Here is a 25,766-nt window from a genome sequence, read left to right on the forward strand (position 1 = left end):
GATGAGGGGAGGGGAGAGAGAGAGAGAGAGAGAGAGAGAGAGAGAGAGAGAGAGAGAGAGAGAGAGAGAGAGAGAGAATGAGTTAGTTCTGGTGTCTGGGGCTTGGCTATATTTTCCCAGTGGATGCTAGGGGTTAAACTAGGTTGATGCCTCCCCCAGCTTGTGCACCGATAGCTTTATCGACTGAGACAGTACTCTAGTTCAGGATTATGTTAGGTTTTCTACAGATGTCATATTTTCTTAATCCAGGCTCCAACCTAGGGTTCCACATTCAGTTGACTCTCCTGCTGCTTTATGCTACAGGCTGAGGCGGTCCCTCGCTGCGTTCCAGCACTTTCGTGGTTGGGACGTAGGTATCTGTGGTTTGATAGAGCTGGGCTTGGTGAGTATTATGTAGCTTTGGCTGACTTTCTTCTCAGCACCAAGATCGTTTCTTGAGGTTCAGAAACAAACATTCCTATTTAGATGAGTCATCATCTCCAGTGTTCCTGGGACAAGGGAAAGACCCACCCGGAGACGGAGCTCCGGAATCCAGGTGCTTTCTCAGCAAGTGGTTCTGTCTGGAGGCCGAACAGACAGATGAGACTTAGCCCCACGCAGCAGAATGCGGGCTAACACAATCCAGATTCCCCACTTGCTACGGGAGGCTGACTTCCAAGTCCCAAGCCCATGTGCAGCCAGTTTCACCCGGTAATGAGGCTCTGGCACTTTTGAGGGCGGCTGACCTTTGGAACAAATTATCCAAGGAAATCTGATTAGCTAGTTCAGTGGGTTCCTGCAAAATGGATCTCAGTTGTATTCCTGCTCAGAAATGTCAGCGTAATTGGACCTCCCTGAGCTCAAAGATCCTTCTCTTGTTTTCAACCTTTGGAAAAAAGAAAAGAAAAGAAAAGAAAAGAAAAGAACAAAAAACCCATCCCAATAAACACAACCCAAACCTCTGAAGAACCAACCATCCTTTGACTTCGAGCCTTTGTTTCCACACATGGTTCAGAGGTTGCTTCTGTCTATGTTTACAACTTTATTAATCAAGGGAACAGCCCAATCATCATTTAAACAAACAAGCCAAAAGAAAAAAAATCCACCCCCAAACAGATGATATGAGCTTAATAGAGATGGCCCAGCCAAAGACCTTAAATAAATAAATGGAGTTTAATTCAAGGGAAAGAGAGTAGGGTGGTAATGACTCGAGGCTGTGTGCCATGCGATGTAACCAAATTCGAAACTCGCTAATTTCATTATTTTAATGGGAGTCTGCATCCCATTCATTAGGCTGACATATGACTACCCATTAGTAACAGTTCATTTCCAAAGCTATGGTGGATAAAGGGTGATTGGAAATGAGCTAGGGCCAGGCCTGGTGGAGGCTCATACTGCTCAGAAGGGAGATTAAGGATGGAGACCTGGAAAAGGGGCAGGAAGCACTATGAGGAAATCCACAAGTCCTGACAAAGCCATAGCATCAAAAGCAGGCCTTGATCTAGGCAACTCTAGGTCAAGGTTCAGGTTTTGCAACCTATTAGTGGTGTGACCTTGGGTGAGTTACAGTCCCACTCTGAACTTCAGTTTGCCTATCTGTCAACTTAGGTAACAGAAGTTTTTGTTTTCACAGGGTTGCTTGAAACTACTCACTGATATGAATTCTTTCTACTAAGTGAAGGGTTTGGCAAAAGATGGCACTTAGTACAGGCTTAACAAATGCCTGTATGATAATGATGGTGATGGTGCTCATGATGGTGATGGTGGTGGTGATGGTGGCCATGATGGTGGTCATGATGGTGGTGGTGATGGTGGTCATGATGGTGATGATGATGGTGGTGGTGATGGTGGTCATGATGGTGATGATGATGGTGGTGGTGATGGTGGTCATGATGGTGATGGTGGTGATGATGGTAGTGATACTGATGATATAATAGTTATGGAGGTGGTGGTGGTGATGATGTGGTTATGGTAACAGTGATAATGGTGGTACTGATGAGGTTTATAACAGTGAGAATGAAATGGTGGTAATGGTGTAACGTCAGTAGTGGTGATAATGTTGGCAATAATGTAATGTTGATGATGGAGGTAATGTTGATGTGGTGGTTGTATATACTTGGCCCAGGGAGTGGTGGTGTGGCCTTGTTGGAGAAAGTATATCACTGTGGGCATGGGCTTTGAGACCTTCCTCCTAGCAGCCTTCAGATGAAGATGTAGAACGCTCAGCCCCTCCTGCACTAATCCTACCTGGACTCTGCCATGTTCCCACCTTGATGATAATGGACTGAACCTCTGACCCTGTAAGTCAGCCCCAATTAAATGTTTTCCTTTATAAGAGTTGCCTTGGTCATGGTGTCTGTTCACAGCAGTAAAACCCCAATTAAAGTAGGTGTGATGGTAATTATTATAGTGATGGTAGTGATAGTGATGATGATGATGATGATAGCCTTGGTGATGGTGATGATGACAGTGATGTGACAATGTTGGTGATTGTCATTATTGGATGCCATCACTAGATCATAGTGTTTTGTGCTTGAAGATTTTGCTGATGGTTAAACTGAGATTAATAGAGGTCAAATAAGTTGTCCAAGTATGTTTCATTGTTGAAATTCTTTAATTCACTATTCAGTGACTCTTGATCATATCTACCTTTAACCCAGCCCTTCCGCTCCTCTCACGTGTACCCACCCACTTCCGTGCTCTCTTAGTTTTTTCTTGAGCCGCTGATTCTGGTTAGCTGCTTGGATGTACATGGATGCCATATGGGTGGCCAGGGTTTTGGTGGAAATGACTCAGTCTCTCCCAGCAGCTCCTCAGCTAGAGGTGGAATCTCTGAGCCCTCTCTTCATCTGCTGAAATGTTGACTGGCTTGGTTCTGAGATGGTCTCCTGCAGGTAGTGGTGTCTACAGTTTCTGTGAGTTCATGAGTTCAGTAGCCACATCATATGCAGAAGACAGCACCTCACAGCCGCCTCCCCATCCTGACTCTTACATTCTTTCTGCCCTTCTTCCACACTGTCCCTGACTCGGCAGAGGCTGATGTAGAAATTTCAGTTAGGGGAATGGCCAACCAATTTCTGAGATTCTTGATGCCCAAACTGACATTCTTAGAATACGTTTTTGATCCTATTTTTCATTGGATAAAGCATTTACTATTCATATGCGAAGACTAAGAATATTCTAGAGTATGCAATGTCAATTCTCCTTCTGACCTCTAGGGGTCTCTCTTCTCTGGCAGCCATGGTTATTAATTTTTTTTTAAAGATTTATTTATTTATTATATGAAGTACACTGTAGCTGTCTTCAGACACTCCAGAAGAGGGCATCAGATTTCGTTACGGATGGTTGTGAGCCACCATGTGGTTGCTGGGATTTGAACTCCGGACCTTCAGAAGAGCAGTTGGCGCTCTTAACCACTGAGCCATCTCGCCAGCCCCGGTTATTAATTTCTTATTTGGCAGAATATTAGGTATACGCAAACAAATACAAGGTATACATACCACATTTAATTTATCTTTTATTAAAGACTTTATAAAAGTTGAACTCACTCTGTACCCTAGACTGACCTTGGACTTGTGATCTTTACGCCCCTTGAACTGGATAGGATTTCAGGCCAGTGTTCCGCCTAGTTAATCATGTTTATTCTCATGGACTTTTGGGGGGGTATCTCTAGTCTTTTTCTATGACAAATAGAATGTCATGCATCTGTCACCATGTGTAGGAGTGAACATGTGCACAGGATTCCATCCCACCAGTTGAGCTTATGAGTAAATGGAGGCATAAATTCTAGAATGCTCAAAGCTCAGAATGTTACAGGGGTGGTGATTTAGCAGCCAGCACAAACTGCCATCTAGGTTAGAAAGGTTTGTCATTAAAGATATCTGAATGTGAGGTGGCTTAATAAACCTAGGGAGGTATGAGCCTGGAGACAATGGTGTGGCTGGGAAGGCAATGGGGAAGCCAGACTTGGGAGGAGAACATAGGAGTTTAGGAAAAATGAGACCGAGTTGAGTCTTGATTTTACTACTCATGGTGGTGTGGCTATGGGTAAGTGCTTCACGTCTCTTAGTTCAGTATCCATAGCTGTAAAGCAGAGATAATAATATTTGCCCTGTAAGCTGCCGGGGGGGGGGCACTCAAGGAGAGGATGTAAAGGGGAGTTGTCATGATGCCTGGCACATAAGGCATGCTCAGAATATAACTGGAGCTTCTGCACGAGGGTGACAAAGACAATGGTAACTCTTAGTGAAGCAGCCTGATCTACATGGAATTGTTATATGTGCTGTGTTGTTAATGCGGAGAAGTGGACATTTGTTGTCATTGCTGTATGACAGGCACTATGCTTACTGTTTCTTTTCACTGCTTATTTTTTTAAAAAGTGAACAACTTTACTTTACAGTTTGCTGTGTGTGTTTTATGTATTTGAGTACACTGTAGCTGTCTTCAGACATACCAGAAGAGGACATTGAATCCCATTACAGATGGTTGTGAGCCACCATGTGGTTGCTGGGAATTGAACTCAGGACCTCTGGAAGAACTATCAGTGCTCTTAACTGCTAAACCCTCTCTCCAACCCTTCCCCCTTTATTTTTATTTGTGTGTGTGCACATGTGCATGTGTATGCATGATGTGTGTATGTGTGCATGTGTATGTATATGTGCACACACATATATGCATGTGTATATGTAGTATGTGTACATGTATGTGTAGTGTGTGTACATGTATGTGTAGTGTGTGCACATAGGTATGTAGGTATGTAGTATGTGTGTGAAGTGGTATGTGCATGGATATGCACAAGCATGTGTGGTCAATGTACTTGTGGTGTATGTGGGTATATGCGGGCATACACATGAAGGTCGGAGGACACTGAGGGTTGGTTTATTCCTTCTATCATGTGGGTCCTGGGAATCAAATCAGGTTGTCAGGGTTGGTGTCAGATATCTCACCGATAGGCTATCTTACTGCCCTAGTTCCTGGTTTCTCACGATATATCACTTTTATGCCTTATGGTTCTCTGAAATGTACCACCTCTACACACATTATAGCAGATAGACTGAGTCAGAGAGGTTGAGTTTGTTGCTCAGTGACACACAGCAGGGAAGAAGTAGCCTAGCTGATGCTGGAGGCTCTGAACATTGTTTTTGACACACGTGCTTTGGGTGAGAGCTGAGGACAGGCTAGGGATGATGGGGCATACTGAGTGATAGATAGTTCCCTCTGGGCACTCAATCGTCTTCTCATCTCAGGGTGGCCCCAGTCCAGCTTCCTGCTCTTTTAGGCAGTTAACATTCTATCTAGAAAGACAGGTGACTTATGTTTTCTCAGTGTGGAACCTAGTCCATGTATAATACATATTTCTACATATGACATGAAAATGGACAGGCTCTTAGAAGATGACCTTGCATAGGAGCACTCACTGGGAAAGAATAAGGACCTGATTAAAAATCTTGAATCTATATAAAAGTGCCCAGGTGTAACTTCGTGTGCCAGTGAGCCTAGCTCTGCAGTGTGGGTGTGGGTGGAGCCTCTAGAGGGCTCCTTGGCCACCAGCCTATCTCTAGGTTCAGGGAGAAATTCTGTCTCATGGGAATACAGCAGAGACTGATATGGCAGAACAAATGATGTCCTCCCCTGGCTTTCCTGAGAAAGTAGGCACATGTGCACCTACACACAACACACATTCACATACATACACACAATAAAACTAAAACTGGAAAAATAGTAAAACAAAACAAGACAAAACCAGGAGGGGGAGTATTTGAGAAGGAGGGAAGAGTAAGGAAGATGAGAGAGGGTGGGAAGGAGTAAATGGTCAAATGTAGGCATATGTATATACATGTACATATATGTATATACATGCACATATATGCACATAACATCAATCAATTAGAAAAGAGGCCAAGAACTTCAAAAAAGGGAAAGACAGGCTTATGGAAAGGTCTAAAGGGAGGAAAGAAAATTATGTAATTATATTATAATCTCAAAAAATTAAAAGAAGAAAAACGTCCTTATACAGTGTATCACTTGGTATAACAGATACATGTCCAAAAAGAGACTTGCAGTCTCACTGTTGAAACCAATTGCATTTCAGATTCTCTTTAAATCAGGTTCTTCTTTAGATTCTCTTCTAACAAATCTCCTTAAGAGTAAACACAGTCTGACAGTGTAAAATCAGGGCTGGTTTTCCTTGCCGACCAACTGGCCCTAAGATGGTCCACAACTTAGAATTCTCCTGCAGGATGAGTTTGAAATCAGATGAAGAGTTTTATCCTTGCATGAAAAAGAGACACAATGCTTGAATGACTTTGCATACATACACAGATACATACAAGCATACACATACATACGTGCATTTACACATTCACACCACACATGTACAGATACACAGATAGACATATACACACATGTGTACACAAATATACATACTCATACACACATACACTTATAGACACATACACATATACTTATACACAGACACAGATGAACACATGCACATATGCACAATTCACACATGTGCATATACACAGACACAGACAGACACAACACACACACACATGTGCGCGAGTTCACTGTCAGTTGTCATGGTGAACTTTAAGAACCTGTCAAACTGGAGGCTGTTCTTGGACAGCCACTTTTGTTTCTAGTAGCACTAAGTACGGGATAATACTGTACTTATTATAGGAGGTGCTCAGGTTGAGCAGAGATACAGATAAATGCATAAGTTCAGGAAAGAGTTTTTGCTACAGAATTTCTAAGGATATTATTGCGCTCATTGTCATGGAAACCAGGCAGTATCCCATCCAAGCATGACCTCAGCAAAACCTCCTGCATACTATGGAGAGACAGAGGGATTTCTGTAGTGGGACATTTCTGTTGGGGAAGTCTCTGCTTCATGGTAGAGCGAGTTCTGTCTGCTCAGTGGGATTTGGTGCTTGAGGGTCCTCGTTAGTTATCCGTGAGTATGGAGGAGTTCGAGTTAACTCCGATGTCTTGGCATGCAGTACCCACCCCTGCCATTCTGAAATTCATTCTCCAGCTGGGGGAGGCATATCCCTAGCTATGATTTTATTTATAAAGACCTCTAATCTGCTGTGAACTCAGAAGGCATGTTTGTTTAACAAGTTTCTCAATTAACCAGCCAGAGAAGAACAGAGGGGGGCATTCTGCAGATGTGTGGTGTTCACAGCTCTTCTGACTTGGGAAGTTTTCCTTGTGGGCCATGAAAGAGGGACACAGACTGCAACTTTCCTTTCCTGCTGTGTTTACTGCTGGGTCTCTTCTAATATTAGATCAAAAATGATTAATAATATTACATTCCAAGGCTCTTAGATTTGTCAATTTTTTCCCATCTAAAAGCATATAATTATAGATTATTTTTAAAAACCAGAGAAGGAAATCAGCCATGAACTATAATCTAACTTGTCCATAGGCCTGTGGATATATTTGTCAGGGTGGCTTTTGTATACATAATTTTACATGCAATTATGAGCATTTGTGTTCTGCACATTACAATTTATTTTAATCATCATTATGAATCTTCCAAATGTATGTAAGACAAAATATTGTAACAAATACCTGTGTATTCAACACTCAGATCCTCGGTAGTATTTTCTATGTTTCAGTTGTCTGTGTCCTGTTCTCTTTTTCTGAAGTGGTTTAAATGAGACCTCAGACTTTAGGGTATTTAACTACCTAAACCAGTGGCTTTCGTCTGGAGGCAGTTTTGATGTCCATCTTCCAAGGGGGACATTTAGCAGTGTTTGAGATAACTTTGGTTGCCCCTCTAAAGGGTTATGTGTAAGCCAGGGGTGCTGCAAAACTCCCAAGATGTCCAGAGTAGCTACTTCTCCTCCAGGAGGAGTTACCTTGTCTCACATGTTGAGAGGGCTTCACAAAACTTCCAGCTATGTCAGAAAAGGCAACTTTGTAAAACGTCAAACTTCATATGTTCTGGGAGGTGCTTTAAAGGAGAAATGTCCCTCACAGACTCACAGTGGTTGCTGCTGTTTGGGGATGGGTAGGTGGTGTAGGATGGCTGGAGGAAGTATGTCACTGGGGGGTGGGCTTTAGGAGTTTATGGCCTCTCTCCACTTTCAACCTGCACTCTGTTTTGAGATCTCTCAGCCTCCTGGTCCTGCTGATATACCTGGTGCTTTCTGCCATGTCTCCCTGCTGTGGTGGACTCTTACTTAGCCCCCCTAGAACCATAAGCCAAAATAAGTTTTTCTTCCACAAGTTCCTTTGGATTATAGTGTCTGCCACAATACTGGGAAAGTAGTAGATGCAAGCATTACATCTTTGCCATTTCCACAAAGGTCCTTCCTAAGAACCATGTAGGACCTAGTTCACAGCCCCCTCTAAAAGAATGGAAAGTGTCCTTCACAACCAGTTTTGGACAAGTCCTTTCTCCCTTTATTAGCATCCTTTAAGGACTCATATCGTAAATGACTGGGAAATCATCTACCCAAAATGGATTGGATCCAGAGTCAGACACTTGTCTTGCATCTGAGATTCAGGCAAATTTTATCTATGTAAAGAGTAAGGTCTGCTTCTGTTTCACCTTTTATTTCTTTTTTTGCTTATGTACTGGCTTGGATTAGCAGTGAACACCATGCAGGCGTGGGAGTGAGAGTCTGTGCCTTGTTCAATGTTTTGCCAATTTTTATAGCCTTAACTGTAGGTTTCTCATTGTGGAACACTAGAGTAGATGCACCTATTCATTAGTTATAGATAATAAAAGATGTTTAAGGTTCACTGTGATGAAAATGTCTGTTACAATAGCTTTATTAGGAGTGTGATAGACTCAGGTATAGACAGTCATGATGAGGTCTTGAGTTGGGAGAGCATCAGGAGAGGTGGCACATGGTCTTAGGCAGCCACAGTGAGACCTGGAGGTGGGAGAGCTTTAGGGCCAGTGGCTACAGAGTGGGAGTCCCAAAGGCAAAGAGACTGACCCTCTTAGCATCCCACCATAGGCAGCATGATGAGGTCTTGAAGGAAGAGAGGCTGCATAAAACAAGGGAATTTCTGGCTCCTACAGGATTCCAGACAGTGTTATACGTTCCACATTACATGACTTGCTTCCACGCTAGAAGTCACAAGACTTCTGATCAAATGAAGATTATAACTCAAGGTTATGTTGCCGTTGCAGTGGGAGAGAGAGGGGACTCAGAATTGTGAGGTCTTAGCAGCTCTCTGTAGCTGGCCTCGAGGGAGAGACTGTGGGGCAGGCGTCTTGACTGTGGGGAGTCAGAGCAGTAACTAGAGACCTGTGATCTAATGATTTTTAGTTTCACTGGGTATTTTATTTTGAAAGACTGATTTCTGTCAAGTGCTGTTTATCTGAACATCTTGGGATGATCAGTGGTCTTCCCCAAGTCTGATAGGTTACAGTGACTGATTCCCTTGCTAGGAAGAAAACCCTGCTTGGTTGTGGTATTATTAGTCTATTCGTTAGGTCATTGACTTGGTTAGCTAGTATTTTTTGTATCTATATTCATGAGAAATTGACTTATTTTGTTTTTACCTGTAATGTCACCACCAATTTAGTGCTGGGGTCATGTTCCTCATATATTAAACTGGTGCTAACATGTCCTCCCGAATTTTCTGAATTGTTAGAATTGCAATTGTTATTACTTCTCCTTCAAATGTCTTGTTGAGCTTTCTAGTGAACGACATAAGCCTGGAGTTTTCATTGTGGGAAGATTTTATGGATTTTATTTCTTTAATAGCTAGGACTGATCTGTTTTCTATGTCTTCAATATTAGTCATCTGTGATTTTATTTAATTAAAACAACCCCTCAGCTCATTGGCCTGCTACTGTTTTCATATTTATCATCTCTTTTTCATATCTGTAGGATCTGTAGTGATGATCTAATTTTCATTCTAAATATTGGTAATTTGTTTTCCCTACCCCTTTTTGCTTATTGAGAAAATTTTATATCTCCACTTGCTTTTAAGTATTTTCTTATTTTTTTTCATTTTTAAAACCTGTACTTTATTAAGTTGGAAATCATAAAGAAAGTGGATAAATTTCTTTTCTTTTTATTAGATATTTTCTTTATATACATTTCAAATGCTATGCCAAAAGTTCCCTCCCTCCGCCCTGCTCCCCTACCCACCCACTCCTGCTTCTTGGCCCTGGCATTCCCCTGTACTGGGGCATATAAAGTTTGCAATACCATGGGGCCTCTCTTCCCAGTGATGGCCGCCTAGGCCATCTTCTGCTACATATGCAGCTAGAGACACGAGCTCCGGGGCACTGGTTAGTTTGCTTTGCTCTTGTTTTTCAGCCTCCTTAAGATAGAAGACTGTTTTATATTTTTCAACATATGCCAAATTTTAAATTTCCCTCTAAACACGGCATGAAATTATCTCACATATTTAAATATATTTCATTTTGTTTAAAAATATTTTCAGATTTCCTTTCTCATTTCTTCTTTGACCTGCAAGATTGGGTGTTATTTATTTATTTAAAGTGTCTTACTTGCCAATAAGTGGAAGACTTTTCTGTGTATTTTCTTATTGACAATTTCAGGTTTGTTTGTTTGTTTTTTAAAGATTTATTTATTTATTATATGTAAGTACACTGTAGCTGTCTTCAGACACTCCAGAAGAGGGCGTCAGATCTCCTTACGGATGGTTGTGAGCCACCATGTGGTTGCTGGGATTTGAACTCAGGACCTTCAGAAGAACAGTCGGGTGCTCTTACCCTCTGAGTCATCTCACCAGCCCTGTTTTTTTTTTTTTAATTTGAATGATTTCATATTTGAAATTCCATAAACTTGTTCTATGGCTCAGAAGATGTTTTGTTCTGCTGATTTATATGCATATGGAAGGAATGTAGGTTTTTTTGCCGTTATCTTTTCTGTTATATGAGTTTGGGGGTGCTGTTATTAGGGGCATTTGTATTTATATTATTCTGTCTTCTTAATAAACTGATCACTTAATTTTTTCATTTTACTGATACAGGTGCAAGATGTCATTTAAACTGGAATTTAACGGGGGCTCCGGAATTTAAACTCAGGCTTTCCTGCTTGCACCGAACAATCTCCCCATCAGCTCTATTTGATACAACATTTATCATATTCATTTCAAAGTTTTAAAAATAATTCCAATGTCTGAATTATTTCTGGGTCTATTTCTATATGTTGCTTTCCGTTAACTGTGGCTTATTATTATTATTATTATTATTATTATTATTATTATTATTGTTTTGTCTTTTAAGGAAACTACTAATGTGTATTTTAATGCTTTATTGCATTATGAAAATTTGGAAAACAGCTGGAGATTGTAAGCTGTATTTACTGTAGAAGAACGCATACTGTTGTACACTCTCGTAGGAGCAAATCCCCTGAATGCTGTTTCGGCTCTGGCTGGGATTGTCACAGCTTTACTTTTGTCCCGTTTACCAACAGATTTAAATATTTTCACGGTGGGATCATAACTTTCCATTCAGCAGGCTCTGGAATCTTAGTATTTAGGAGTCCAGAGACTGCCTGTAATTCAAGGCTGAGCCTGGGCATCTGGGCCTGGGTGGACACTCCTACCTTTTTGTTTCTTAGCTCCATTCGCTTTGCTCTCTGGACCACTGAGATCTACTCAGCCTTGATTCCCTGCTCTGGTCCTTCTGAAGGAACAGCTCTGTGACGTCCGGAGTGTGTACACAGGGGCGGGGCCTTCTCGGCTTTTCTCTTACTCCAGATTTTGCTCTGGGAGCATCTGCACGCAGGTTTTGGGGCGTCTCTGCTGGGTGGCCTATCCTTCGGCGTAGATTTAGCTCAGTCCTCCTACTCTGCCTCACTACCTCACTTTGCAGAGACACTGCTGCTTATGAGTGGAGGAGAGGCTCTTTCTCATCTCTCCGGACCCTCGTTTTGATCTGTTACCCTAAGCACTGCTGAAGACCAGCGGGAAGTGTCGGCAGGTGCGAGGGCGTCTGTTGTGTTTGTACTCCTGGGCTTTTTGTTCTGGTAGCCTACACATAGCTACTGCTGCTTTGCACAATTTGGATGTTTTCTCTTGAACTTGTTTCTCACTTTTTCTTCCTCTTATTATCCCACTAAAGATACGATCACTGGTATGACTCTTTCTTCTCTCCTCTGATGCGCTTCTGACTTTCTAAATTCTTTATGTTCCTAGCTCACTAAATAATATTTTTCTTCTATGTTTTAATTAATCAACCAATTAATTAAATGATTTAACTTAAAGGAATTAAAATTTAATCAATTAATTAATTAATTAACCAACCAACCTACCAATGGATTAATTAATGTGTATGTTGTGGGCATGCATGGGACACAGCCCACATGTGGGGGGTGGTCAGAGGACAACTTGTGGGAGGTCCTTTTTACTTCTACTTTGTGGGTTCTGGGAATCGAGCTTTGGTGGTCAGGCTTGCCAGTAGGCAGGCACCTTTGCCCACTGAACCGTCTGGGTGGCCCTCCCTCCATTCTCCCCTCTCTCCTTCCTTCCCTCCCTCCCTCCCTCTTTTTAGGTGTTCTTTTATTTATTTAAAAATTAAATTTAAAGTCAGCATACACACTAATGGGCTTTGTTATGACCTTTTCAAACACATATGTGAAGGTTCCTTGTTGTAATCTGTCTTCTACTGCTACCCACCCCACCCTACTTTCTGACCACCTCTTGCAGATCCTTCTCACACAGGAAACCTCCTTTCTTTTTTTTTATTAGATATTTATTTCATTTACACTTCCAATGCTATCCCAAAAGTCCCCCACGTGCTCCCCCACCCACTCCCACACTCACCCACTCCCATTTCTTGGCCCTGGCGTTCCCCTGTACTGAGGCATATAAAGTTTGCATGACCAATGGGCCTCTCTTTCCACTCATGGCCAACTAGGCCATCTTCTCATACATATGCAGTTAGAGGCACGAGCTCTGGGGGGGGTACTGGTTAGTTCATAATGTTGTTCCACCTATAGGGTTGCAGATCCCCCCAGATCCTTGGGTACTTTCTCTAGCTCCTCCATTGGGGGCCCTGTGATCCATCCAATAGCTGACTGTGACCATCCACTTCTGTGTTTGCTAGGCCCCAGAATAACCTCACAAGAGAAAGCTATATCTGGGTCCTTTCAGCAAAATCTTGCTAGTGTATGCAATGGTGTCAGCGTTTGGAAGCTGATTATGGGATGGATCCCCGGATATGGCAGTCTCTAGATGGTCCATCCTTTCATCTCAGCTCCAAACTTTGTCTCTGTAACTCCTTCCATGGGTGTTTTGTTCCCAATTCTAAGAAGAGGCAAAGTGTCCACACTTTGATCTTCCTTCTTCTTGAGTTTCATGTGTTTCTCAAATTGTATCTTATATCTTGGGTATTCTAAGTTTCTGGGCTAATATCCACTTATCAGTGAGTACATATTGTGTGAGTTCTTTTGTGGGGTTACCTCACTCAGAATGATGCCCTCCAGGTCCATCCATTTGGCTAGGAATTTCATAAATTCATTCTTTTTAATAGCTGAGTAGTACTCCATTGTGTAAATGTACCACATTTTCTGTATCCATTCCTCTGTTGAGGGGCATCTGGGTTCTTTGCACTTCTGGCTATTATAAATAAGGCTGCTATGAACATAGTGGAGCATGTGTCTTTCTTACCAGTTGGAACATCTTCTGGATATATGCCCAGGAGAGGTATTGCAGGATCCTCCGGTAGTACTATGTTCAATTTTCTGAGGAACCGCCAGATTGATTTCCAGAGTGGTTGTACAAGCTTGCAATCCCACCAACAGGGGAGGAGTGTTCCTCTTTCTGCACGTCCTCACCAGCATCTGCTGTCTCCTGAATTTTTGATCTTAGCCATTCTGACTGGTGTGAGGTGGAATCTCAGGGTTGTTTTGATTTGCATTTCCTTGATGATTAAGGATGCTGAACATTTTTTCAGGTGCTTCTCAGCCATTCGGTATTCCTCAGGTGAGAATTCTTTGTTTAGCTCTGAGCCCCATTTTTTAATGGGGTTATTTGATTTTCTGGAGTCCATCTTCTTGAGTTCTTTATATATATTGGATATTTGTCCCCTATCTGATTTAGGATAGGTAAAGATCCTTTCCCAATCTGTTGGTGGCCTTTTTATCTTATTGACCGTGTCTTTTGCCTTACAGAAGCTTTGCAATTTTACGAGGTCCCATTTGTTGATTCTTGATCTTACAGCACAAGCCATTGCTGTTCTATTCAGGAATTTTTCCCCTGTGCCCATATCTTCGAGGCTTTTCCCCACTTTCTCCTCTATAAGTTTCAGTGTCTCTGGTTTTATGTGGAGTTCCTTGATCCACTTAGATTTGACCTTAGTACAAGGAGATAGGAATGGATCAATTCACATTCTTCTACATGATAACTGCCTGTTCTGCCAGCACCATTTTTTGAAAATGCTGTCTTTCTTCCACTGGATGATTTTAGCTCCCTTGTCAAAGATCAAATGACCAAAGATGTGTGGGTTCATTTCTGGGTCTTCGATTCTATTCCATTGATCTACTTGTCTGTCACTATACCAGTACCATGAAGTTTTTAATCACAATTGCTCTGTAGTACAGCTTTAGATCAGGCATGGTGATTCCACCAGAGGTTCTTTTATCCTTGAGAAGAGTTTTTGCTATCCTAGGTTTTTTGTTATTCCAGATGAATTTGCAGATTGCCCTTTTATTGAAGAATTGAGTTGGAATTTTGATGGGGATTGCATTGAATCTGTAGATTGCTTTTGGCAAGATAGCCATTTTTACTATATTGATCCTGCCAATCCATGAGCATGGGAGTTCTTTCCATCTTCGGAGAGCTTCCTTAATTTCTCTCTTCAGAGACTTGAAGTTTTTATCATACAGATCTTTCACTTCCTTAGTTAGAGTCACGCCAAAGTATTTTATATTATTTGTGACTATTGAGAAGGGTGTTGTTTCCCTAATTTCTTTCCCAGCCTGTTTATCCTTTGTGTAGAAAAAGGGCATTGACTTGTTTGAGTTACTTTTATATCCAGCTACTCCACTGAAGCTGTTTATCAGGTATAGGAGTTCTCTGGTGAAATTTTTAGGGTCACTTATATATACTATCATATCATCTGCAAAAAGTGATATTTTGAGTTCTTCCTTTCCAATTTGTATTCCCTTGATCTCCTTTTGTTGTTGAATTGCTCTGGCTAGGACTTCAAGTACAATGTTGAATAGGTAGGGAGAAAGTGGGTAACCTTGTCTAGTCTCTGATTTTAGTGGGAATGCTTCCAGCTTCTCACCATTTACTTTGATATTAGCTACAGGTTTGCTGTAGATTGCTTTTATCATGTTTAGGTATGGGCTTTGAATTCCTGATCTTTCTAAGACTTTTATCATGAATGGGTGTTGGATTTTGTCAAATGCTTTCTCTGCATCTGATGAGCGGATCATGTGGTTTTGTCTTTGAATTTGTTTATATAGTGGATTATATCGATGGATTTCCCTGTATTAAACCATCCCTGCATCCCTGGAATGAAACCTACTTTGTCAGGATGGACGATTGTTTTAATGTGTTCTTGGATTCAGTTAGCGAGAATTTTATTGAGGATTTTTGCATCGATATTCATAAGGGAAATTTGTCTGAAGTTCTCTATCTTTGTTGGGTCTTTCTGTGGTTTAGGTATCAGAGTAATTGTGGCTTCATAGAATGAATTGGGTAGAGTACCTTCTGCTTCTATTTTGTGGAATAGTTTGTGAAGAACTGGAATTAGATCTTCTTTGAAGGTCTGATAGAACTCTGCACTAAACCCCTCTGGTCCTGTGGGTTTTTTTTTTTTTTTTTTTTTTTTTTGGGTTGGGAGACTATTAATGAGAGCTTCTATTTCTTTAGTGGATATAGGACTGTTTAGATCATTAACCTGATCCTGATTTAACTTTGGTACCTGGTATCTGTCTAGAAACTTGTCCATTTCATCCAGGTTTTCCAGTTTTGTTGAGCATAGCCTTTTGTAGAAGGATCTGATGGTGTTTTGGATTTCTTCAGGATATGTTGTTATGTCTCCCTTTTCATTTCTGATTTTGTTAATTAGGATGCAGTCCCTGTGCCCTTTAATGAGGCTGGCTAAGGGTTTATCTATCTTGTTGATTTTCTCAAAGAACCAGCTCCTCGTTTGGTTGATTCTTTGAATAGTTCTTCTTGTTTCCACTTGGTTGATTTTGCCCCTGAGTTTGATTATTTCCTGCCATCTACTCCTCTTGGATGAATTTGCTTCCTTTTGTTCTAGAGCTTTTAGGTGTGTTGTCAAGCTGCTAGTGTGTGCTCTCTCTAGTTTCTTTTTGGAGGCACCCAGAGCTATGAGTTTTCCTCTTAGAAATGCTTTCATAGTGTCCCATAAGTTTGGGTATGCTGTGGCTTCATTTTTCATTAAACTCTAAAAAGTCAGTAATTTCTTTCTTTATTCCTTCCTTGACCAAGGTATCATTGAGAAGAGTGTTGTTCAGTTTCCACGAGAATGTTGGCTTTTTATTATTTATGTTGTTATTGAAGATCAGCCTTAGTCCATGGTGGTCTGATAGGATGCATGAGGCAATTTCAATATTTTTGTACCTGTTGAGGCCTGTTTTATGACCAATTATATGGTCAATTTTGGAGAAGGTACCATGAGGTGCTGAGAAGAAGGTATATCCTTTTGTTTTAGGATAAAATGTTCTGTAGATATCTGTTAGATCCATTTGTTTCATAACTTCTGTTAGTTTCACTGTGTCCCTGTTTAGTTTCTGTTTCCATGATCTGTCCATTGATGATAGTAGTGTGTTGAAGTCTCCCACTATTATTGTGTGAGGTGCAATCTGTGCTTTGAGCTTTACTAAAGTTTCTTTAATGAGTGTGGCTGCCCTTGCATTTAGAGCATAGATATTCAGAATTGAGAGTTCCTCTTGGAAGATTTTAGCTTTGATGAGTATGAAGTGACCCTCTATGTCTATTTTGATGACTTTGGGTTGGAAGTCGATTTTATTAGATATTAGAATGGCTACTCCAGCTTGTTTCTTCAGACCATTTGCTTGGAAAATTGTTTTCCAGCCTTTCATTCTGAGGTAGTGTCTGTCTTTTTCCCTCAGATGGGTTTCCTGTAAGCAGCAAAATGTTGGGTTCTGTTTGTGTAGCCAGTCTGTTAGTCTATGTCTTTTTATTGGGGGAGTTGAGTCTATTCCTATTAAGAGATATTAAGGAAAAGTAATTGTTGCTTCCTATTATTTTTGTTGTTAAAGTTGGCATTCTGTTCTTGTGGCTGTCTTCTTTTAGTTTTGTTGAAGGATTACTTTCTTGCTTTTTTTAGAACGTGGTTTCTGTCCTTGTATTGGTTTTCTTCTGTTATTATCCTTTGAAGGGCTGGATTTGTGGAAAGATAATGTGTGAATTTGATTTTGTCGTGGAATACTTTGGTTTCTCCATCTACGCTAATTGAAAGTTCGGTTGGGTATAGTAGCCTGGGCTGTCCTTTGTGTTCTCTTAGTGTTTGTATAACTCTGTCCAGGAGCTTTTGGATTTCATAGTCTCTGGTGAAAAGTCTGGTGTAATTCTGATAGGCCTGCCTTTAAATATTACTTGACCTTTTTCCCTTACTGCTTTTAATATTCTATCTTTATTTAGTGCATTTGTTGTTCTGATTATTATGTGTTGGGAGGAATTTCTTTTCTGGTCCAGGCTATCTGGAGTTCTGTAGGCTTCTTGTATGTTCATGGGCATCTCTTTCTTTAGGTTTGGGAAGTTTTCTTCTATCATTTTGTTGAAGATATTTGCTGGCCCTTTAAGTTGAAAATCTTCATTCTCATCTACTCCTATTACACGTAGGTTTGGTCTTCTCATTGTGTCCTGGATTTCCTGGATGTTTTGAGTTAGGATCTTTTTGCATTTTCTTTGGTTGTTGTGCTCATGTTCTCTATGGAATCTTCTGTACCTGAGATTCTCTCTTCCATGTCTTGTATTCTGTTACTGATGCTCACATCTATGGTTTCAGATTTCTTTCCTAGGGTTTCTATCTCCAGCATTGCCTCACTTTGGGTTTTCTTTAGTGTGTCTACTTCCCTTTTTAGGTCTAGTATGGTTTTGTTTATTTCCATCACCTGTTTGGATGTGTTTTCCTGTTTTTCTTTAAGGACTTGCAACTCTTTAGCAGTGTTCTCCTGTATTTCTTTAAGTGAGTTATTAAAATCCTTCTTGATGTCTTCTACCATCATCATGAGATATGCCTTTAAATCCATGTCGCGGTTTTCAGGTGTGTTAGGGTGCCCAGGACTGGCTGAGTTGGGAGTGCTGGGTTCTGATGATGCTAAGTGGTCTTGGTTTCTGTTAGTAAGATTCTTACATCTGCCTTTCGCCATCTGGTAATCTCTAGAGTCAGTTGTTATAGTTGTCTCTGGTTAGAGCTTGTTCCTTTCATGATTTTGTTATTCTCTACCAGCAGACCTGGGAGACTAGCTCTCTTCTGAGTTTCAGTGGTCAGAGCACTCTCTGCAGGCAGGCTCTCCTCTTTCAGCGAAGGTGCACAGATGTCTGGTGTTCAGACTTGCCTCCTGGCAGAAGATGAAGGCCCGAAACAGGGCCTGTCCCAGAAGCTGTTAGCTTCTGTAGTCCACACTCTCACCTGTGCAGACTAGTCTCAGTGGGATCCAGGGACCAAGATGGCTCCCTCAGGTACTCCGGCAAAGCCCTCCCAGGCAGGGCAGACACCTCTCCTCTGGCAGGGAAGGTGCCTGGATGTCTGGAGCCCGAAAAGGGGTCTGCCTCAGAAGCTCTGTGGTTCCCACCTGTCCCAGAAGCTGCTAGCTTCTGTCCCTCCTCTGCTTTCATGTCCTGCACATTTCACTATTTCCTTTCCCTTTCTCCACCTTGAGAGTTCTTTCTCTCCTGTCATGGTCTGTTTTCTAGTCTTGCTTCTGTCTGTCTTACACACACACACACACACACACACACACACCCCTACCTCCAGGTTCTACACACAAGAGAACACATGCTGTAGTTGTCCTCCTGACTCTGGCTTGTTTTACTTAACAGCATAACTCCCAGTTCTGCCCATTCTCCTGCAAATGCCATGGTTTCATTCTTCTGTCTGGCTGAACAACTTCAACTGTGTATGCACTCGACATTTTCCTATTGATAGGCATTTAGGCTGATCTGATCTGATCTGATCTAGGCTATTCTGAACAGTGCAGCAATGACTGTGGGTGTGCAGGAGTCTCTGTGGTATGTCCACTTAGGTATGCACCCGAGTGCTGTGGCACCATTATACAGTAGCTTTATCTTACTCTAGTGGAAGACCCTCGCTCAGTTCTGATGTCCACAATGGCTGCACTCATTTTCACCCCCACTAGGGGTGCATAACGAATGGTTCCAGAGTTCCTTACCTTTTACAGAGTTGGGGAAATAGCCCAGAGATTTGAGGATAGGATTAAAACTAGACTCGTCTGAGTCTGAAATCTTCATTGGTTGTAGCATTTGGATGAGATTTTTATCTCATCTGAGTTTAGTCCACATTGTTATCAGTTTCTGTCAGCTGTGGCTGCAATAATGCTATGTAACAACCTAAGAGGGCAGACTTCTTCATTCTTCCTGGTCTGCTGTTCATTCCAAAATTCTATATGATTCTCTCCTAATCAATTATTGAAGAAAAATGTGTTGAATGCCATCCAAGGTGTTCTTATGGGAAGTAGAACTTAATTAAAACCTATGCCAGGCCTGCCTTTTCTAACTTTATACTCTCAAGAGGAAAGAACAATGAACACATAAATAGAACACATAAAATCTCGAATACACACACACACACACACACACACACACACACACACACACACACACACGCTGATACAGTAGGGACTTCTATTTCATCTGAGGTCTGATAACATTAAAAAGAAAATTCTAGAAATAAAGATAAATTTTAAATTGCACAGTGTTGTGAGCAGCACAATGAAGTTGTGTCCCACCACATTCTCTCAAGCAGGGGTGATGAACCCCATTCACCTGTTAGTCACTTGGCTGTCTAGGGATCACCTGTCACAGTCTTGGTTACTCAGGGCTGTTTTGAAGAAACCTATGTTTTAGGTAGTAATGGCCCCAGAGTACAAATGTCACAATGCTAGTGCCTCAAACATGCCCAAGAGGAGCTGGAAAGTGTTTTCTTTGAGAGAAAAAAAAATCAAACCTGATTTTTTAATTAGAGAAAAGTCACATGCCAAAGTTACTAAGATGAATAGGCAGGACAGACATTCAAGGGAAGAGAGAGAAATCCAGGCTAGTTTTGCTCTCGCGCCTCAGACTGCAAACCAACCCCTCCCCACCAGTGCCCACTGCTAAGATGGAGAAAGATTTACAATTACTCATGTTTCGAAAAAGCAGTTCAGTAGGAGTCAACAATCCTCCCGCTCAGATAAAGGAGGACCTCTGTACAGGAGCCGCGCAGAAGCGCATGGGATGTTGGGAAGAGGTGAGCTTGCTCTTGCAATGTCACCCCAATTCTCAGTGATCCTTCCAAACCTGGCATCTCTGCTCATTTTCCTGATTTGAGCCATCCTGCGAGCTCTTTGTTTCACTGTCTACTTCTAAACTGTGCCCTGGGGGGCTCACATTTCATAACCAAAGCTGCCTATCAAAGCACTTTGCTAAAGAAAATATATTTAGTCTGGAGAGAAATAATCTCTCTCCCTCAGGGACAGAAGCGGCTTCAGTCAGTGATGGTTTAAAATGGCATTTCCCACCCCGCCTGTCACTCACAATTATATTTTTCTTCTTTGTTTAAAATTGGGGGTGGGGTGAAGATGTGAAGGGGCTACCCCAAGGAAAGGGAGCATGCTGTGGGGCACCTGCTGCATTCCCGGCATGACGTTCTAGCTGTGAGCTCAACAGGCTAACAGGCTTTGAATGGGGGTGGGGTTGTTCCCACTTTCCTAACAGGGAAAATGGAGTCTTGTGCCTTCTGCAGCTGCAGGACAGAGTTTCTGTGAGTCGTTCCGAGCACGTCCATCACTCTGCCGTTCCTTAGTGTTTTGAGATTGGGTCTAATGAAGCTTAGGTGGGTCTGGAGCTAGTGAGGATGAGACTGATCCTCTCGCTCCCACCTCTGGAGCGTCTGGGGTGACAATCCCATGATAGCCTTATCACCCCCTTTAAGGCAGGGCTGGGGATAGAACCCCGAGGTCTGTGTTATTCAAAGCTTGCAGCGTGCCTGCTTTTCTTTGGGCTGGATGTAGACATGGCTGTTTGCTTTTTCTTTAAATTTGCATGTATCTGTGTTTGTGTATGTGTATGTATGTGTCTGTGTTTGCATGTCTGTGTGTGTGTGTGTGTGTGTGTATTGTGTATGGCAAGCCAGAGGTTGATGCCAGGTGTCTTCTGTGTATTGGTGTCTTTTTGTTCTGTGTATATTTCTTTGGGAGGGTGTTAGATGCCCTGGAATTGGAGTTCCAGACAGTTGAGGGTTATCAAGTGGGTGGTGGGAATTGAACTCAGGTCCTCTAGAAGAATAGTCACTGCTCTTAACCCACTGAGTCATCTCTCCAGCTTCCCTGATGTCTATAGTTGCTCTCCATCTTAGTTATTTTTGAGACAGAGTCTCTTTCTGACCCGGGAGCTCACTGATGTGGCTGGATGGCCAGCAAGCCCTGAACACCTTTCTATCTCCTCCGCAGTGCTGGCTTACAAATGTACATCACTTCACCTGGCTTTCACAAAGGTCCTGGGGACCTGAACCCACGTCTTTATTCTTGTGTAGCGAGCACTTTACACCTCGAGTCATCTTCCCAGACTCTCTGATATGCCTGGCTTCTAACCTTTGTGACTAGACCTGGGGTCTGTCTCCCATTTCATTGTTAGTCTGTGTGGTGGGGACTAACTGCTTCCTGCAATAACAGAAGAATGTGGTCAAGTCTTGGGGGAAATCAAAGAGTTCCCAGGGCACCTGGCAAATGAATGAATTCCACTGATCTTGTTTGCTTCCTTATGGGATCATCCATCATGATTTAACAGCCCAAAGCCCAGAGCAGCTCCAGGCTTGCTTCTTGCCCAAAGCTACAGACTGTAACTTAGGGCTGGAAAACAGGTTTTTTATGTTACTGTTTACCTGCATTATACCCATTATTCTGTATTGTACACAGCATTACTGCATAATTTAGTCTTCTTTTTGCCCACTGTTGAGGACTTACAAAAGGACTTACTCCTTCCTTTGCACCTCGCCAAGGTAAACACATTTTGAGGATGTAATCTAAGCTGTTATTTGTTAGGGCTGCCTGTGTTTCCAGGACTGGGTTCTGAAAAGCTCATGGCACTTTCCTAGTGTTCCACTTGTTTATTTTCATTTCAGATGGTCTTAGTGCAGGATTTAGGTCAACCAAACTCCAGGGCAGGCCCCACGGTCAGCAGCAGCTGCCAACACGAATAGGCTCCATGTTTTTTTTTTGTTGTTTTTTTGTTTTTTTTTTTAGTGTTTTTTTCTTTATTAAGAAAGAGAGAGAGCATGAAGTAGAATGAGGAGAGGTGGGGAGCAGGAGCAACCTGACAGGAGTTGGAGTTGGAGAGGTGTTGGGGGAGGAGCTGGGGAGGAGTTGGGGAGGGGTTGGAGGAGGAGTTGGAGGAGGAGAGACTATGATAAAAATATACTGTATGATATTTTCAAAAATAAGAATATTAAGATGAAGCAAGGAAATATATATAAAATATGTTAAAGAGCAAGGTGAAGACCAAGGGCATTGCTACATAGTTCACTAACAACAACAAAACTAACAAACAAACAACAACTGTATTAGGAGCTGGAGAGATGGCTTGGTGGATAAGAGCATTTACTGCCCCTGCACAGGGTCAGGTTTGATGCACAGGACTTCCAAGATGGCTCAGAACCACCTGTAACTATGGTTCTGGGGTAGCTGGTGCCCTCTTCTGGCCTCTGTGGCCACTGCATGAGCATGGTGCACTGACATGTAGACAAAATGCTCATACACATAAAATTTTAAAAAAAAAGTGAGATAAACCCACATAGACACACATACCTACATGTAAATAAACAATACATAAAAAACTGTGTTAGTGGACTCACTGGGTTGTCAGGAACTTCTCCGTTTCCATCTCCCACTCCTCTACAGTGACCGTCTGCTTTTGTACTATCACTTCTTGTCTTTTCATTATGGGGGGAGGGGCGTTTGCCAGCCTTGATTGGTTGATTGATATCAGAGAGATATAACCAGTCCAAGTGTTGAGGATAAGTGATGGTTGCGTGCTCAACCCTAAACAAGACACTTATATCAACCTCTCCCTGCAAGGCTCAGGGAACACTATGGAAAAGTGAGAGGGAAGGATGTAGGAGCCCAAGGATGGGAGGAGTGCAGTCACATGGTCGTCTGACTTGACTGCAGCTGTGGTCACATACACAATACTGAGCACTTCCACACTCGCTGATGAACCCTTGACAGTCAGTGGTTGCTGGAAGTCACTTTCTTCAAGTGGTGTAGTCACTGGCCAGTTGCCTATACACCAGTAGATAAGCCCACTCCAATGCCCATGGTGAAACCCTAAACTCACAACAAGGGGTGTGAAAGTAGAGGGGGTCTTGTTGGGAAGAAAAGGGGCTCACAGGAGTGGGTGGGGAGAAGGAAGGGTGACATGGGGAGTATGGTCAATATACATATATATATATGGCGTGGTCAAGAAATAAACATTCTATTTTAAAAGAGGCCTGGCAAGATAGCAGAGCAGGTAAAGGTACTTGCCATGGAAGCTTGAGGGTCTGAGTTCAACCTTGGAAACCATGTCAAAATGCAAAGAGAGAACTGACTTCACAAAGTTATTCTCTGCCCCCTGGACCTCCACAGGTGTGACATGGCAATCTGTAGGTCTATCTATCTATCTATCTATCTATCTATCTATCTATCTATCTATCTATCTATCTATCTATCTATCTCTATCATTTCTTCATCCATCTAGATATGCATGCACACATATGGTTTGGTTGCATAATTTTTAAATCAGCTTCCAGCGTGCAAGCATGGCTTAGACTCCAGACAATTCAAAGAAGCCATCATCCTTTTAGACTAATTATATTCCAGTGTTAATCTCTCCTTTGTGCTCTGAGGCATTACGCAGTACCTGTCCATCCATATAGGTGTGGATTCCCTTACAGATGTGCGGCATGTGGCTGCCTGCCTGTGGGGCATGAGCAGATGCTGCGCATGCAGTCTCAGGTCCCAGCACCTGAAGGGATATGTTTGCAGCCCATCCATCCCCCTCTACCTCTAAGCTGGAGTCTGATGCTATTCTGGTATGCCTGCTTCAATACTCCAGGAACAAGTAAAAAGTATATGGAAAGAGACATATCCCCGAATAACTACAAAGTATGGAAGCCTGGAACTATTTCCCTCTACATCCATCTGTGAACGAAAAACCAAGGCACACTTTATTTGAGCCACTCTGTTTTTGGATCTCTTTTACTATTAACTCAGCCCAACTACCAGGCATGACCAGGATTGGAGACCACAGGCTCTAGTTCACTGATAAGAAAGAAGGAGGGGTTTCCTGTTTCTTATCTAGTAAAGCATTAACACATAAAACATAGCTCACTGGGATATTCTTGTGCGTGAGTGGGCTCTTCAGCATCCATCTATTTTCTATCATTTGTTGTATCAATCAACTGCCTTCTGTCATCTATCAGTCATATATGTACTTAAGTTTCTACCTACCTACCAATCTATCATCTACCTATGTTTGTATCATTTATATCTATCTGTCATTTATCTATCCTATCATTTCTATCATAAATCAATATTCTAAATATAATTTATCTATCTACCTATAATTATTCATTATGCATCTTACCATCTACTTTCTATCTCTAATCTATTTTAATCTACATATCTATTATGTATTATTGAATATTTGCTATCTATCTATCTATCTATCTATCTATCTATCTATCATATCTATCTACCCACCTACCTACCTATCTATATGTATTTATCTATATGGTTGAAGAAGGAAGAAGATAGAGTATTCTCTTCATAACCACAAATCCACAGATGGGAGATAATTTTGATGAGAAGTTATGTGTGCTGGTGAGACCGGGGACTCATGGTTCTATATTTCAGGGCTCACAGTCCCTCTTCATATGTCATTCAAATCATGACTTTCTCATCTGGAATGAGGATTGCAATGCATATTTTATGAACTTTTAAAAATCAATTGAATGAGAGTATTTAAAGGTCCTGACCCAAGGTCTGGTTAAAAAAAAAAAAAGATACCAAACTGAGGGCTAGGGAGATGGCTCAGTAGGTAAGGCATTTGCTGCGTAAGTCGGAGAACCTGAGTTTAATCTCCAGAGACCATGTAAAGCTGGTGCAGGGTGGGGCTCCTTTGTAACCCCAGCACTCCTTTGGTGAGATGGGAGGTAGAGACAAGAGAGATCCTGGAACCTCATAGGCCAGCTAAACCTGTGTACACAGTGATAACAAAGAGTCCTTACCTCAAACGAAGTGAAAGGCAAAGGCCAACACCCAGGCTGCCCTCTGACTTTCATATGTGCACTGTGGTATGCATAGCCCCATACATTCGCACTTCTCTCCATCCCCAAAGGTGAGACATGAAAGTGAATTAGTAAATTCTTTCTTTTCATTCTTTGCTTCTTCTTCGTTTCTTTCTTTCTTTCTTTTTTTTTCTTTTTTATGGCACTGGGTAGAGAACACAGGGCTTTGTGCATATCTTTCAACTGTTCTACCACTGAGCTCTGTGTCTAGCCCCACGTAATCTTCCTTTCCAGGTTTAAACTTCTGATCATGTGTCAGCCGCCAGCTGTGCAAGGCTGGACATAGTCTGCCCCT

General features: G+C 41.9%; 1 long non-coding RNA gene across 1 annotated transcript; it reads left to right on the forward strand.

Annotated features, from left to right (window-relative positions):
- The first annotated feature begins 3,821 nt into the window (after nucleotides 1-3,821).
- On the forward strand, nucleotides 3,822-11,104 carry Gm46018. Its single transcript, XR_001778351.1, has 2 exons — nucleotides 3,822-4,026; nucleotides 10,951-11,104. It is a non-coding gene; the product is annotated as a predicted gene, 46018 (long non-coding RNA).
- Nucleotides 11,105-25,766: the final 14,662 nt, after the last annotated feature.

This window comes from Mus musculus, chromosome 7 (assembly GCF_000001635.26).
Source record: "Mus musculus strain C57BL/6J chromosome 7, GRCm38.p6 C57BL/6J".
Lineage (NCBI taxonomy): Eukaryota > Metazoa > Chordata > Mammalia > Rodentia > Muridae > Mus > Mus musculus.